The 14870-nt window shown below is 33.0% G+C and overlaps 1 protein-coding gene across 1 annotated transcript in view; it reads right to left on the reverse strand.

Moving 5' to 3' along the window:
* Positions 1-14387, reverse strand: part of LOC149409902 (latrophilin Cirl-like) — an 847643-nt gene extending 833256 nt beyond the window's left edge. Inside the window, exon 1 of the mRNA XM_089649262.1 lies at positions 14323-14387. The gene's annotated coding sequence lies outside the window, so the exon portion shown is untranslated. The remainder of the gene's footprint in view (positions 1-14322) is intronic.
* Between the last annotated feature and the right edge of the window lie 483 nt (positions 14388-14870).

The raw sequence follows: 14870 nt of genomic DNA on the forward strand, positions 1-14870 counted from the left end.
ACTGAGGGAACTGGTAGGACTACTAACGGGACACTGCCATCTCAGGAGACACATGCAGTTGTACGAAGTGTAAAACACCAACAGAATCAGGAAATGTGAAGAGGATGAAGAGACTCCAATTCACCTTTGATGCCAATGTCCCACTCTGTTCGGAACAAGGCTCAGATACCTGGGAAGACACATTGTAGAACCTGAAGACATAGCCATATGTCCAATGACAACCCTAGTGAACTTTATAAAGGGGACCGAATTACTGTTAAAGGAATAAGGTAAAATGGGAGATAGCACGATGGGCCTATGGCCTAAGTGCTCACGGGAACATTACGTCAACCGTCTCCTCGAAGAAAAAATAAATAAAAATTAAACAATTTTTGTATTATTATTGTATCGAATTATGAAGAAGTACATACATCAAATATGGTACTAATTTATAATAATCCCAACAACCCTGTATTACCACCCAAATAAATTTATCGCTATATACACTCGTAATAATAAAGGAGAGTAAATCGCAGTGGGGTGAGTCTACGAATAACGCTACAACCATTAATTATAATTAATATTATTGATATAATTAAGGCCTGTTTCTTTGATAATGCAGTAATGATAGATCTCCGACAAGAAAATCGCTAGAATATAGGTACGTACCGATTTAAAAGAAGTGATAATAATAATAATTAGATAATTTATATAGCTGCGTTTTTTGTGAAAAATCACCCGAAGGGCACTGAACAATTTATCACGAGTTCCTGGGCTCTATTTAATTTTATTATTTACAAACAGATACAGAAAAACATACTTTCCTGGCAGGTCACTTCAGATAAACACACTTTTATTAAAAAGTTTACGACTTTGCACGCAGAGGATACTACAGGGTGTTAAAGGACGTACTTTAGTTACTTTGTAAACGATAATTCTGTCTCCGGTGACTTTTTATGTTTTTTACAAAAAAAAATAAATTCTTTTTACAAACATTTTTTTAAATTTCCTCAGAAAAAGAATTTAGGAGTAGGAGGTGAGTATTATTTGTTCAAGAAAGAATTTTGATATACCCCGTGAAAGTGTTTGATTATTTTCATCTGAAGTAAAGAACAATAAAAGTATTTTAAAAATTGCAAATTTACTTTGCGGCAATATTTTAAATAAAATAAAACCACACTTTTTATAAAAAAATATCAAACCGAAAAGAAAGGTTTCTTTATCAGATACAAAGTATATGAACACATAGTAATAGATAGACAAAAAAAAAATATTGCCTCTGTATTATTTGTAATATGTTTATCTTGTTGTCTCCTTCTTTATGTATATACTTGCTGACGTGAACCCGGAGTTGCACGACTTTTCTATACTTTGGGATATATCGTACATATAAAACTTGCGGAAGAAATTCTCTAAATGATAGTGGAAATAACATTAGTATTGTAATAAGTAGTTGTTACACTTTAACGTGCCATGTCTTCCTCGGGTGTCCTCGACTTCTCTTCCACGTCATACATTCTCCTTACACCCCTTTCTTCGTTCATCACAAACGCCACATTCTACCACACATAAGTATTTGCTTTTGCCATGTCTTCCTTGTGCGTTCCTGACTTCTTCAACAATTACTTCCACGTCATACATTCTCCTTACACCCCTTTCTTCGTTCATCACAAACGCCACATTCTACCACACATAAGTATTTGCTTTTGCCATGTCTTCCTTGTGCGTTCCTGACTTCTTCAACAATTACTTCCACGTCATACATTCTCCTTACACCCCTTTCTTCGTTCATCACAAACGCCACATTCTTACCACACATAAGTATTTGCTTTTGCCATGTCTTCCTTGTGCGTTCCTGACTTCTTCAACAATTACTTCCACGTCATACATTCTCCTTACACCCCTTTCTTCGTTCATCACAAACGCCACATTCTACCACACATAAGTATTTGCTTTTGCCATGTCTTCCTTGTGCGTTCCTGACTTCTTCAACAATTACTTCCACGTCATACATTCTCCTTACACCCCTTTCTTCGTTCATCACAAACGCCACATTCTACCACACATAAGTATTTGCTTTTGCCATGTCTTCCTTGTGCGTTCCTGACTTCTTCAACAATTACTTCCACGTCATACATTCTCCTTACACCCCTTTCTTCGTTCATCACAAACGCCACATTCTTACCACACATAAGTATTTGCTTTTGCCATGTCTTCCTTGTGCGTTCCTGACTTCTTCAACAATTACTTCCACGTCATACATTCTCCTTACACCCCTTTCTTCGTTCATCACAAACGCCACATTCTACCACACATAAGTATTTGCTTTTGCCATGTCTTCCTTGTGCGTTCCTGACTTCTTCAACAATTACTTCCACGTCATACATTCTCCTTACACCCCTTTCTTCGTTCATCACAAACGCCACATTCTTACCACACATAAGTATTTGCTTTTGCCATGTCTTCATTGGGCGTTCCCGAATTCTTCAACCATTACTTCCATGTCATATATTTGCCTTATATCCCTTTCTTCGTTCATTACTTACGTCTCATTTTACCACAAATAATCATTTGATTCATGTCTTCCTCGGGGGTCCCCGACTTTTTCTATCGTCTGTTTCCAATAACATTAATTACATTATTTTCATAGTTTCACAAACGACGTTTGGCGAAGAAAGGAGTCTTCCGATGCTTGAGGACAGTAAACTTGTTTAAGGTATTATAAATAAAAAAGTATTTGTTCAGCATAATCTTTTTAGAACACTCTGTAGGCAGAAAGGTAAGTAACTTGAATATACAGGATCGCACTTATCTAAAACAAAGCTCCGAAGGCGCCCGTAATAAATATTCAACAAACTTGACGGAGGGGGGATTTCAAAGGCAGAAATTAGGGGGTGGGGGTGGAGGGGGCAGTGGAAGGCTGGGAGATTCAAATACCGAACGGTATTTATGTAGATGAGGACGGAATGGTTAGTGCTGCCGTGATGAGCGGCGGGAGATTGGCTGATAGTTGGAAGATTCTTTATGAGAATCGGCATCATTAATTGGGAGTTTTTGGTAGATATAGGGGTGCGGAAGATAGAAGTCCCGATAGAAATACTTTTGAAATTATCGATATATTAAGTAGATATCAAGTAGTAGGAGAGGGCACCCGGAATGAGACAATCCAAAGTATGCATAAACGGACCAGACCCTAGACGAACAAACCAATTACTCAACATGGACAGAAACTCACTGAGGGAACCGGTACGACAACTAACGGAACTCTACTGGTTCCACGATAACTCAACACAATGACAATTCAACACATTAAAAGTGATATAAATTCATTAAATGAGAAGAAAAAAAAACTAACATATAAACCTAATTTATAAAAACCTACCTTTACCGATACAGTTATTCATAGTACTTCAAAATATCCCATTTCCTATAAACATTCTGCTATCCATTCCATGGTTCACAGACTTGTCAGTATTCCGCTATCTAAAGTGAAGCAGAAATTAAAGCCGCTTTTTATACCAATAATAACCTAGGTAAACTTTTGATTAATTCAAAGGATAAAGAAAATAATTTAAGTAATTCTGGTTTCTATAAACTTAAGTGTAATGATTGCGAAGCATTTTACATTGGTAAAACTGCAAGAAATGTTCAAATTAGGGTAGTTGAGCACTTGAGATGCTTAAGAGGAAGCTACAAGCCAAAAATGTGTATATTCTTCGTAACTTTATATTACCTATAGGTAATAAGCGTTAAAATCGCTTGACAAACGGAGTCTAGAAACGTTCGATTTCAAGCACAAAACTGTTTTTTATTTATTTTGTAAATAGTTTTATAGGAAAGCAAAAAAGTTAATCAAGTGAAAATGTCACAGATAATCTTAGCTATAAAACTGTATTTTTTAAAAGTTGTTTACTTTATGCCTTCATACATTTCTATTGAAAAAAATTTTTTTTTAGTAGTTTGCAATAATATTTTTTATTGAGTAATTTATTTTTTTCAAGTGAAACTGTCAGAGATAATCTTGGCTATAATACCTACTGTATTTTTTAAATTTTGTTTCCTTTATACGTTCATACATTTCTTTTGAAAAAATATTTTTTTTGTAGTTTACATTTATATTTTTTATTGAGTAATTTATTTTTTATTTGTATTCTACTCAAGCGAAACGATAGTAAAACCGTCAATTTATCTAAAGCATATTTTTTGGTATTCATAATGCACACCAATTCGTTATAAATATTAATCAAAATAGTAATTTGGCATTTAGCTTCGCCAAACAACATAGATTTTTCGGAATTTGCAACACATTTAACAGATAAAGATCACTTATTTAATAAGTTTTCGTATTACATAGAAACGGGATAGGTCTACGTCTTAATAATTTAGAAGCACTAGAAATAAATAAAAAAATCCCCAAATATCAATTTATTAAATAAACAATTAGATTTAACAAACAGTACAGTACTAGAAAAATCTATGTTGTTTGGCGAAGCTAAATGCCAAATTACTATTTTGATTAATATTTATAACGAATTGGTGTACATTATGAATACCAAAAATATGCTTTAGATAAATTGAAGGTTTTTCTATCGTTTCGCTTGAGTAGAATACAAATAAATAAAAAAATTACTCAATAAAAAATATAAATGTAAACTACAAAAAAAATATGTTTTCAAAAGAAATGTATGAACGAATAAAGGAAACAAATTTTAAAAAGTGATATAAAGTCATTAGAAACGATGATATTTTTTTTTAAACCTAACCTAACCACTGGAGCGACCACGCGAAATAAATAATGTTGCCTCGATTGCTCGAGATATCCAGACGATCATTTTTTTAATTTTTCGCCAACATTAAAAAAAAACATAACATAGAATTTTTACATGGAGTCATGCAAACTTCTTATGATGCTATATAGCCAATAAGTTTACCTGTATTTTACCGTTTTTTTCATTTTTGTAGGCTTTGAGATCACGAGATAATTTGCAATTTTTTTCAATAAAGCAATCGGAGGCATTTAAATTGGCGCATTTATATTACCAAAAGCAATCCAGTGGTCCTACTTAATCCAGTTAATAAAGTTTTTGTTTCATCACTTTCCATGACTTTATATAACTTTTTAAAGATGTGATGAATTATCATTGTGATGATTTATCCGGTCACCCATTATTATTATGTCATGCGATGTTATTTATTGCATAAAATGAGAAGAGGCGGCTGGTGTTAAGACACGAATACGAATGTTAGAGGGAGCGCGCTAATATTAAAAAAAACGGTAATAATTAAGCGAAAATGGTGAATATATTTAATAAAACACGACTCGTTTGAAATAGAGCAAAAATCTCTCGACAAATGCTTTAGTTGCATTTAAAGATACAATGTGAATTTTACCATGCCTATAACATATTATAAAGTAACAAAACGTGTTTTCAATAATTTTCGGAGCTTACTTTGCGATATTTTTCTATCGAAGGAATTTCATATAATTAACGTTTCAGCATAACAAATGTATAAATATTGACATACTTGTTATAAATCAGTAATTTATTGATTTTTGAAATACACGATGTATGCAATAATCATAACTTTTTCTATTTTCAGTACAGTCCAGCCCCGATGAATGTAAAACTATTTACAGAAATAAACGCAGAAAAATGAGCATGTTAAAAAAGTGACAGCATGCCAATTTCCTGATAAAATATTAGTCACTTAGAATATATCGAAACATGTTCTTTTCCTAATACATACATAATGCGACCATATCAGAATGTCAATATAAAAAAAATCGTTTTAGACTGATAATTTGTTAGGAACTCTTTTAATTCATTCGTTATAGGCCTACAGTCCCAATTTTAATAGGAAAACGAATATTTGATCAGATATTTAATATTTATTTTTCGGAATAACTTTATTGAGTAAAACCATGTGACCGTTTCCTTTTCTGATTTTTCTGTTTCAGATTTTCGTTTAGAAATCACTAATATTGTCTTCAATATTTAGATATTTAATAAATTAACAGTATGTTTTCTCCATGTTTATATTTGATTAAATACAAGATTCATGCAATATTATAAGTTTTTAACTGCGAACGATACAACCTCTATCTCCTTCATCTTGATATGTGTAAAATACAACCTACTTCTTTTTCTTCTTTCTTGGTAGTTTTGCGATGCTACTTAAATTTCGTTTCCAACCAAAAACTACTCTTCATTTTCCATTTATTCTAACTTATAATTTTATCTGGGTTAATTCCAACGTCATTCATTTTTAATATATCTAATCAATTCCCGGCATATCACCGAATTTCATGCAGCAAACAGGGTGGCCCATAAAAATCCAACCACCCTCAACATTTCTCAGTCTTATCACCCCCCCCCCCCCCCCCCGGGCAAGCCACCCTGAGCGACCCCGACGAAAGTCTTAAGTATTCAGTTAGGCTATAAAATATAAATCCTTAGAGGGTCACTAGTAGTACTGGAGGAAGTTGGTAGGTACTGAGTAGGTAGTGTGATTATTTATTGCCCTTTCGAATTTGGAATCCTCCCTTTCGCACAATCTATTATAATCTCCCCCCCTTTCTGGAACTATCGACAGTTGAGAATCTAGGTTTATGACATTTTTAGTTTCTTAGTTCGGGTCGAGGACGATGGAGATGTCTTGTACGGGGTGATTGGTTAATGATGCGATATATATTAAAGAAATAAGAGAAAGATTTACAAGCAAAAAATTACATAAAAATAACTATAAATATTCAAAACTGCGATTATTCGCGCTTTCAATTTATTGGAAAATGAGGTAAAACTATTAATTAAAAGACGAATAGAAGAAGTAGTTGCTACTAAGAAATTGTCAAAGGAATCGAGGCTATAAGTCCACAATGGAGTTGTGGTACAAGGAAAGCTTATCACTTTGTGATTTGATGAGTTTTCTTTTTTATTTATTTAGACTTAATTAATAAGCAAAAAAAATTTATAAACCCACTTTTAAATATTTTCCCACTATTTGGTCTTTCCCGTCTAACAATATTGTAATTCCCAATTCTGAAAAACTCCGTCCACTTTTACCCCTCCCCACTTCTTCCACTGTTCAATTGTAATCTATATTTATTTTTTTAACTTAAGTATATACTTGCTCCTGATGATGTTAACATTGTTCATGAAACATGTACAGGTTATATATATTAAAAATGATGTAAACAAAGTTATTTTGTGTATTATTCTAATAATATTAATAATTCGAATTAACTCAACCGTTAATTTCATATAATTGTAAATTTGTTTGTAGGTTCCGTTTCTGCTTTCGAATATATGCTGCATCCAGTTTATTATTCTAGTAAGCCTTTCTTTGACTAGATGGCTAATTTTTACTAGGTGGCTAACTTTGACTGAGCTTTTCAATATTATTGTACCTACCTGCAAAAAGAAAGATGAAAAAATAAATTCTCATTGAGATATTGATGTTTCTATGGATAAATGATGTAATTTCTTATTTAAAACAAAACCAAATGGTTACTCTAAATATAGTACGGTTTATAATTAAGTAGGTAGGTATTTAATTACTTACTTACAAATCTTCTGACTTTAATTCAAATTTTGATTTTGATTTACCAAATACTTCATTTCTACAACATTCAGTCTACTTTCATCCTTCTTCCACTAGTTCCATACCTCACTGCCATCAGGGTAGGAACCAGCACTCAATTGTAGACTGCTAGCTTCGTGGTTATTTTTTTTAATTTTTTTTTTTTTAATTCCTTTATTTTTCCCAATTTTTACATTAATTACATACAATATTATATAAATCAATAAGAATAATGGGAACCCACTAAGGCGCAGCCTGTGCGTGGGTAATATATTTAAGTTATTATTTTATTGTACCTAGAAATAAACAAATTGTGGGCATATAAAATAAAAACAAGATTACATTTTGTATAAGCGTTTTGTATAAAAAGTGTTTATAATAGTGTATAGTGAAGTTATAAGTGTTTATTGTAATATATGTAATATATGGTGAATATTTTATGAGAAACATAAATTGATACAAATTAAATAAAAAAAGTTTCAACTGCTGTGTCGAAAAGCCATAATTTTAATTCTTTTAAATATTGAGGAAGTTTAGTTATCACTTGAATATTTTTCGGTAAAAGATTGAAAGTACGAGGTCCAATGAAACTGCAGTGTGTTTGCATTTGTTTTGTGTTCGTTTGGGGAGTATAAAATACATTATTATTTCTAATTTTGGTTCTGTTTTCATTTATTTAGAATTTATTTTTGTTTTTAAAGATGTATTTCATAGTTTGCAAAATAAATAGTTTACGGAGACAGAATAGTTTAGATTCTTTGTATAACTCATCCGTTGAAAATGTTCTTTTCCGACTATACATAACTTTGATGATATAATTTTGAATTATTTGTAAAGGTTTGATATGTGCATTAAGCGCACCGCCCCATCCTATTATTCCGTATATGAGTGAAGATTGCACCAAAGAAAAATAAATAATTTTCAGTTTTTCAACATTGAGCACTTCTTTTAGTCTGTAAAATGTGTATGTAAGATATCTTAATTTACAGACGGTATTATTAATTTGTGACTGCCAATTTAATTTTGTATCAATAACAATACCTAAATATTTAATCTTTTCAACTTTTCCGAGTTCAAAGCAAGATGAGCATATTTCTTGATTACAGTTAACGTTATGTATTCGAATTTTAAGGTTATTAGGGGGTTTATTTTTACTATTTTTAGAAAAGGTTAGGTAAAATGTTTTATTATAGTTTAAGAAGAGTCTATTATTTTCTAGCCATGATGAGACATATGTAATACATTTTGTTGCCTTCAAAAAAGTTTCATTTAAAAGTTATTCAATCTATACATGTATAATTATATGTAAGAATTGAAGGAGGTGGGATTAGGCGCGAAATTGAATAATCTGAAAATATGGGTGACCGGATAAATCATCACAATGATAATTAATCACATCTTTAAAAAGTTTTATAAAGTCATGGAAAGTGATGAAACAAAATCTTTATTAACTGGGTTAAGTAGGTTAGGTTAGGTTAGGTTAGGTTGAAAAAAAATTCAAGAGTTATCATGGAACTGAAAATATGTTGCCCGTTGTATGCAATTATGCGGTGCTGATTGCTAACAGCAAGGAAGATCTATAGTTTATCGGGCCTAAGATGAACGAAGTATATATGAATAATGAGTTAATGGTGAATGGAAGTAAGTTTAATGTTATAGTGTTTAAAAGAAAGAGTACGAAAACAGTGCGCAATATAGTTGTGAATGATGAATACTTGGAGCAGGTGGATGAGTTTGAGTGTTTGGGAAGTATATTTACGAGAGATGGGAAAGCTGATAGATATTTAATTGGGTAAATGCAGGTAACTCCATTAATGAAGGACTGAACGCGGTTAGCGGTAGCAAAAAATTATCCAAAGAAGCAACCTTCTATGTAATGGGTAATAAGCATTTCAGTAAATGTATGAGATTTTAAAACACTGTGTCTTTCTTTAATCGTTTTTTAATATTTCACATAGAGTATCAGACACCCTGTTGAATTAGATATGACACACTTCTATAGTTATTATCACTTTGCGTAGAAGAATTGAGAATTTGTGACATCAGCCATCGTCAACATTTTCATAAAATGATTCATTAACGACTCCATACTAAAAACCCTTACTGATGTTATACTTGGCAATAAAAAAATAAATAATCACCAAATATAGACTTAATATCAGCAGTAGAATCAAAGGAACATTAATGCATCCGAAGCATTCTAAAATTTATTATGACTCGTAATTAGGGACTATAAATATGCAATAAGATATATTGTTAAATAAGTCCTAAAACGGGGATGAAATATATACGAACAACAAGTGACCGGTCAGTGGTTGAGTGGGTATAGCGCTTGGGTCTCACCCGAGCGTCGCGTGTTCGATTCCTCGGCTGGCTAAGTCCTCCATCACAACACAAGCAACATTTTCGGCTTTCTGTGGTGGTAGTAGGAGATTTTCAAACATTGTTGGGTTATTCGTAACCTGGGAATGTTTGTCTTTCTTTTAAAAAACAAAAAAAAAAACAAACCCAGATAAAATATGCGATAAAAGAAAAATAATCATAGGAACTAGACATTTCACAGTTTTTTTTATTTCATCAAAAAAAAAATTATATAATATATTTTTAGTAAGTTATATACCTATATGTAAGTTAATAACAATGAAATTGTTGAAATAATAATATTACAATAATAGAACAGTTTCTAATAGAAGAAAAAGTAAATATGTATGTAAGAGTGTAATATAGAAATGGCATAATATACTATATTTTAAGTTGTGCAAAACCTGCCTCACTAGGCGAACCCGTATTGAGGTAGAATTTTTAGTTAATTATTTCTCCATTTTGTCTATGTTTTACTTATAAATGTTCAGTATAGGTTCCTATACAGTAATACATTATTGTTTGCATATACACAATACAAATTCAGCAAGTTCTATCACAATACATACTATAATAACTATCAATGACAAGGCGTTTGGTTAGGTTACATTATTGTTTGCATAAACACAATACAATATAAGCAAGTTTTAGCACCATACATACTACAAAAACTGTCAATGACAAGGCGCGTTTGGGTGATGGCACCAGTAAAGTATGCACAAAACACAGAGTAAATACTCGTAAGCAATAAAATGTAGTTATGACACAAAAAAACTGAAAAAATTTGGTCTGAAAATGGATAATATGGACTAAAAATCCTGATATACACATAATGCAAGAAAATGAAAATATTCACAAAAAACCTTAAAGAACACTGCAAAAAAAGCATAGTGCCAATAAAAATCCCAAAATACGTATAATGCAAGAAGACGAAAGTATATTCTAAAAACCCTGAAATTTACAGAAAAAGGAAAAAACATGCACCAAAAAACTTTAAAATTGCTCTAAAAAGTTCAAGTATAGACGTGTGCTCTGAAAGGATTATTAAGGTTTAATTATTGTAAGAAGATTCTAGTAACACGTTCACCAATCAAATGCATTGTACACATGGCTTTGTATTGTTGATCGACGAACCAGTGGATGCAATCTGTTAGCCATACATTGATAATAGTTTGACTAGTCTATAGTTAGTAATAAGATTGATAGATAATTGTAGAAATTTATCATTTATTTGTACAGCGCCCTTGAGGTGATTTTGTACAAAAACGACGGCATACAAATCATCCAAATATTATTATTATTATTATGCAGGGTAGTAACCAGATAAATGTATTTTTTAATTCATTTATGAAGCGTTGTTCAGTGAAGTATAATTATAATTGAGATTTTACTTCAAGTGCGCGCCCGCGTGTAAATTTTGTGTAAATTGTATTTTACTCAAAGTAGTACGGATTGAAGAATAAAATATTCACCTTTGCCGCACGGTAATTCCTGAGAATCTCCTGCCAACCAACATTATATTCAAAGAAGGTTCTTTTGAAATTCATTAGTCCTTAGGAACCATGTGTGCTAATAAATACTCAGTATGACATCCATCAATCTATGTAGTCACTCCAAAGATTATTACACATGACAGCATACTAAATTGAGATATAAAATGCTCACCATTGCCAAAGGTACTCATTCACACAGTATCTAATCAAGTCTGAACTCAAAGCAAGGTAAACCTCCCTTCGTCGGTACTTTTTCCTTTCTCATCTCTCTTCTTCCGAGATCTACAGTTGTTAGTGATGGCCATATCAAGAAATTCATAACGATTTACCAAAGAGATATTGAGATAAAAAGAAAAGCTAGAATGTAAGGGGCGCCGTTCTATAAAGAAGAAAATAAATCAATTTTTCTTCTGAGGTTCGCTGAATGGAGGAAATGTATGTTATCCATCCTGGTGCATATAACTCACCAATTAACCATAAGGCCGTTTCTCCGCAGGTGTAGGCAGAGAGGATGGACAACCAAACAACTCGCTATTGGGACCCACTCCTTGCCTTTCTTTTATCGTCTCACACATACTCTTCTGTTATTCTTAGAGACTCTTGATATGGACCCGACTCAAGTATTTAGTTTACTTGATCGTGCCAGGTCTTCCTCAGACTCCCCGACATATATTTTTCTTACACTCCTTTCTTCGATCATTCGCTCTACTTGCCCAAAGCATCTTAGCGTCCCTTTCTTAAACTTATTCATTACGCTCACATCAGCCTTGCATTCTTTGCAGATCTGATACATAATTTTACCACACATGCGCATCAGGAATCTCATTTCTACAGCATCCAGTCTACTTTCATCCTTCCTCTGTCAGTTTCATGCCTCACTGCCATACTTCAGGGTAGGTACCAGCACCCCATTGTGGACTGCTTCGCTTCGCTTCTTTGCATCTTACTCATTACGTTCGCATAAGCCTTTCGTTCTGTTCACATTTCTCCCAAGATCATATATAGTTTTACAAAACATACGCCTCAGGGATCTCATTTCACACTGCATACAGCATTTAGTTACAATTTTAGTTGATAATAATACAAAGGCAGATTTTATAGTGATATATACGTAATTGTTCGATATTAATAAATATTGTCTTCTACCACTACGTTGAGAATTTTCCTCAAACTTCCTTTCATGTTAAGGTCAGGAAGAGAACTTAAAAAAATATATTGATGTGCTTTTTTTTAATGCCGGAGAGTAGTTTAATGAGGGACATCAATGCAGCCGTTGCTAGGCCAGCAGTATGCAAAGGAGTTCTGATATGAACCCTGATAAATGGCAGTGAGGGATGGTACTGCCACAGGAAGGACTTAAGTAGATTCCAAGACATTGAAAGGAGAGAGTCAGGAGAACGCCAATAAAATAAATGGACAAGAACATTGTTTGCGTCATGAGGACGTGGCACGATCAAGGTAATTATGGGATGATATATGTGAATGAACCAATGAGTGTTTCACGTAAGATTCCAAATTGCCTAAATAACAAATACCTTTAAAAAACATTAAAATACATCAGACAAATACAAATTTTGATAGAAACTAATTTTTTAGAAACTTCAGATTCAATTTTAAAATCAACAAATCTTTGTGTCTCAGATCCTTTACATTTCGGTATTAAATCTTACCGTACACTCTTACAAACCTGCGTCTACCATTTGTAAAACCGCCACGAAGCGTCAATACATGGTAACATTTCGATTCCTCCCACTTATTCTATCCTCAGGGTAAATAGATCAAAGCCTAGAATATGAATCAAGCGGGGGTAGGGGGCGGTTTCCAGCCACCCCTAAGCTTTTTATATATCACAGGAGGGGGTGGCGGAGCTGCTTATTGAACTAAGGCCGGGGGCGAATAAGGGTGCGATTTGGCCAGAGGGTGAGCTTGTGCCTTCGTGTATTTCTTGCTGCTTTCAAGTTCATGAGGCTTATTCACAAATCTGCATCGGATATCAATGTATATGGTGAACTCAATGGCAGAATGGTAAGAGCAATGACTCTGAAACCTGAGTTTAATAAATAAATGTGAAAGTGTTCGGAGGTGTGCGTGACGGGAGTGCACCAGGGCTCCCTATTGATACCTTTACTGTTTAATCATTTTTTTAAACTATTTAACTAACCACCACGCAGTTCCCCGTAGGGGCAGGTAGAGAGGAAGGACCGTTACACAATTCTGCTTTGGCACATATTCATTTTTTTTAAATAAATAATGTAACAAATATAAATTAAAGAAAAAACGGATTCTACGTAACTGGTACAAGTGCATTTCCGAAGAGTTGTTCCGGGCTGCATCCTATATCTGCAAGCCACCTGAGGGCCACCAGAAGAATAAGAATAAGAAGTATGTTTAATTATGATTATCAAAGATGTACTATCAAAACGGCTTTAATTCGATTTTTGTGTTGTATATTCTACATATGTATAAGATGATCCAATATAAAAATTTATTTATTTATTAACTGACATCGTCCAAATTACAAAATAATAACACGAATACAGTAAAATGAAAAATACAGGATTAGACAAAGGTACATGAAAGAAAAGACATAAGGCAGATATAATATAATAAAATAAAGTGACTAGTCGAATCAAGTCAAGACTACGCCGTGGGTCAGGACCACAGGACACTTATGATATTCCGTCACTTGTTTAGCGACCGGCAAAAATCATTCAGACTTATCCCAAAAAAGTTAAGGTTTTGACTTGAGTTGACCAGTCTACACATTCTGGACAATGGAAATGATGATTTCCTTTAAATAAATTAAATAATAGCTTGACTGATGATATTTTTACCATCGCATCTTTTTCCTCGACAGGAATCTTTAATATTTATCCTAAATTTAGAATCAATTATGCAAAAAACTAACCTCTCGCTTACAGATGAACATTATCCATCAGAAAACTGCTTAATCCACTGATAAAAGAGTCTGCTCACCTGCGAAATAGGACATAAAACACGGATTAGACGTCTGACAAATGATGATTTGATGCAAACAGAGATCTTTCTGTAATTTTAAACAGTATTTACGACATTTTAATGGATGTAGCGTCTTCCTACACAGAGAGTACCTGATAAAAATTGCTTTATTAGACTGAGAAGTGGGCGGGTTTAAAGATAAAAAGAAGCATAGATGAATTATTTTGTCGTACAACACTTTTATCGTTAAATCTGTTAAATAATAGGTTTGCTGTGAACATTTTTTAAAAATGACAATTGATTGACTGCTGATTAAGTGACTATATCCCCTATTGATAATAAGCTACTATGGATGGCAAAATGAAATAAAATAATTAAAAGAGGGGGGATTTGCCTATTTAGATCTTATTCCACTTTTTTTAAACCGAGCTGATTTCACTCTGCTAAGGGCATTTTCAGACCGGTCACGGTTGAAATCTCAATAGGTCACTTTTTAGT

This window comes from Hesperophylax consimilis, chromosome 29 (assembly GCF_061612785.1).
Source record: "Hesperophylax consimilis isolate HC1 chromosome 29, BYU_Hcon_1.0, whole genome shotgun sequence".
Taxonomy (NCBI): Eukaryota; Metazoa; Arthropoda; class Insecta; order Trichoptera; family Limnephilidae; genus Hesperophylax; species Hesperophylax consimilis.